A 3,463-nucleotide genomic window follows, 5' to 3' on the forward strand; every position below is an offset into this window, starting at 1 on the left:
CATTTATCCATAAACAACTTCAAATCAGTTTTTTTCCAAATGCACAAACCAAAGAAACAATCAGTTTGTCAGGATCAGCTGCTAATCACCAACTTATCTGGATCAGGTATTTATCATCAGATTATCAATAATTTGCAGTTGCCCCAAACAAACTTTTAGGCTTCGTTTGGGGCAGCTACAGCTTATTAAGAAGTTGTTGTGAAGCTGCTGAAAAATAATCTGATATTGCAAAAAGCTGTTGAGGGTATTACAAGTTTTTTTTTTCTTGAAAAAGTCATACTGCAGCTAGAAAATTCTTACCGCACTTGCCAGGAGAGGTGGGAAAACGCTGGTTTTAGCGGTAACTTTTCGAAAAAGTTACCAAAACACAGTTTACTCAAACAGTCAAAACAATGGTACAGTGCCGCACCGCTGCGCCAAATGGAGCCTTAATGTACATAATTTTTTGAAAATAGATATATTTATACATCAAACAATTAAATTAACAAGAATTCAAAAATTTTCTCTATTTATTTGTGTGACGAAGAAAGAAAGCAACTAAATCTTCAAACCTCACATAATTAGAGGGTCCGAGTACAAATAATGAAGTTTAAGGGTCTGTTTGGGGCAACTGCAGTTTATCCAGCTTATCCTAATAATCTGCTGATCAACAGCTTATCCTGATAAACTTACTAGTTGTTTGGTTTGTACGTTTCGAAAACAACTGATTCTGGATAAATGATCATTCTGCCCTTGTTCTGGATAAGTTGTTTGACTTGTGCGTTTGAAAAATAGTTGATTTGCAGATTTTTGTGGATAAAGGCGCAGTGTAAAAAATTCTCTTTTCAATAACAACAGAAAGTGTCAAAACTCAACCGCAGCAAAATCAAATAAAAGAAGGTTATGCAAAATGTGTCTTTTTTAAAAATTCTCTTTTCAATAACCTAATTTTGTAATAAAAGAAGGTTATGCAAAATGTTGTAAAAAATTCTAATTTTTGTAAAAGAATTTTTAAAAGAACCTAATTTTGTAAAAAATTCTCTTTTCAATAACAACAGAAAGTGTCAAAACTCAACCGCAGCAAAATCAAATAAAAGAAGGTTATGCAAAATGGCCACCCGAAACTTTCTATTTAGAAATCAACCATCCTTTTTCATCCATTTCTCATATTTTCACTCGAATATTTTTTTTTAATAAAAAAAAAAAATTTAAAAGAGGGACCCTTAAGTCTCCGTCCCTCGTTCCAAATCCAAACTAGCCATGGACTTCAGTCCTGCTCGCCGGAGCCATGATCTACTTCAAAACGCTCAGCGCCGGCAGCGTGGGCATCTTTAAGTCATCGGAAATACTTGACCTTCAACTCCACGCGCCGCGCTTCATCGTTTTGATTGTCTCTGTTCTACCGAAAAGCATTTATGAATCCTTTAAGGTATCGACTCAGTAGGGGTACTTCCTCCGGAGAAGCGAAGGGTTCAGAGGTGGAGAAGGACGGTAAGGTACAGAGAAACGTTGGTGATGAATACGATCAAGGTAGGGAAGGGGAATTTATGGAATTCATGTGCCGAGACAGAAGTAAATTCTTGTTTCAATGACAGGGCTTCTCCGAGCTATGCTGGAGATGTTTGAAGTGAAGGAAGACACTGAAAACTTCACGAAGCTCTGTGTGAGTCGAGTGTCGACAATTTTTTTTTCATCTCCTATCTCAGGATCCGCAAATGCTGCAACATCCAACGTGAAGTATTATTGGAAACCAGGTTATATTTACTCGGCTCAATCTTAATTCTATTTTTATCAGATGAATTCTCCACCCCCCTGATTTTTACAACAGAAAGTCTTAATTTGAACATTTATTTCAAAATTACTAGACTCATCAATTGTACTCCTAGCAAGGAGGATTAGAATAGTTCGGGTGATTTGGACTTGTAAACTCTTATTTCAGGCTTACTAGACTCGTCAGCTCTAGTCCTTGCGAGGATGATGATCAGACTAGAGGAGTGGGACTTACAACCATTTCCTGTAAATAAGGCGGCTCGATTAGCCTGCGTAGCATTCTCGAACCAATTAGTTGAGTATTCAATCCATTGGTTGGAGCACATGCAAATATTTAACTTTTATATGAAAATCATAGTAAAATCATTATTTTTGTTGTGTGCAAACTCAATACTAATGGATTTATAACATCATTCCTTGACACCTTAATATTATTATTTGTTGGCACCAAGTAAGTTATAGCCAACAACATCAAATATTTAGTTTTCTTTAATGTGGATTCATTTGTCATATGCTAATAGCTTTTTTTTCTCAAAATAAAGCTAATTTGTTGAAGCTTAATGACAATAATTAACATTTCTTTGAAAAGATAAGCTATAATTGCAATTCATTTCAACCATTCATGTATAAAAAAATCAAAACAATTATGATAAATAAAGAGCAAATCAAAAAGTAATACCGAGCAATTATGATATAAAAGATATATTCTAATTTAAACTTTTCTTGTAATTTGGCAATTGTTAAGTTACAATATAGAGATAAAAAATATTGCATATTTAAAAGTTATACTCATATTTTTTTTTAAACATTTTAATTGAATTTAGGGTATTATGATAAACTACTTCCAAGATTTGGCAAATGTATGAAAAATCTAAAACAAATATACTATAAATATATATATTATTTTTGTGAACGGAGATCATTGTCAAAAATTATTTGTGAGGATTCTTTTAATGGCCAGTATTGCAACAAGAGACACCACAATCATAAATTCTTTGCGATAAGTTATTTGATGACTAACATTGTGACAAGAAAATCGGTCATATCGCTAATATGTGATAGGGTGGTCAATGCCTTTTCATGGCTTTTTGGTGATGGTTAATTCGAGTGCTTGTTTGTTTAGCCATAGTCTGATGGGCTTGGACTTGGATCACTTATTATGTCCTCTTGGCTGGGTTGACATTTGTCCTTGGGTCGAGTGGTATGCACTCGATCAGCCTTCAACTCCAGTTAAGGAGGCTGCATCTGGTCAATAAAACAAGCCCTTTGGTCTTCCATCGATGGTCCCTTTCTTGTTGATGTTTCCTTCTATTTAAACTCTTCGAGCTCCTCGAAATTCTTGTTGGCTCATTTTAGATTTAGATGTATAAAATATAACATTTTTTTAAGATTTTGCCAAATTATAGAAGAGAACTCATTCGAAATATGGACAAAAATTTTTAAAATTATAATTTTTCAGTTTTAATTTTTTAAAAAATATTTATTTATTAATTAAAATTTTGTTAATTGAATTAAAATGTTAATTAATCATTATTTTTAGTTCAAGAAAGTAATTAAATAACATCAACTCTATTTAATCAATTTAAATCACAAACTATATTAATTACTATGAATTACGACTTTTCTTAATTAATTAATATTTGTAATGTTAAAAAACTAAAATACTGTCGTAACTTACAATGTACGAGGAAATCATGATGAGAGTCTATTGCGC

Source organism: Phalaenopsis equestris, unplaced genomic scaffold (assembly GCF_001263595.1).
Source record: "Phalaenopsis equestris unplaced genomic scaffold, ASM126359v1 Scaffold000002, whole genome shotgun sequence".
Taxonomy (NCBI): domain Eukaryota; kingdom Viridiplantae; phylum Streptophyta; class Magnoliopsida; order Asparagales; family Orchidaceae; genus Phalaenopsis; species Phalaenopsis equestris.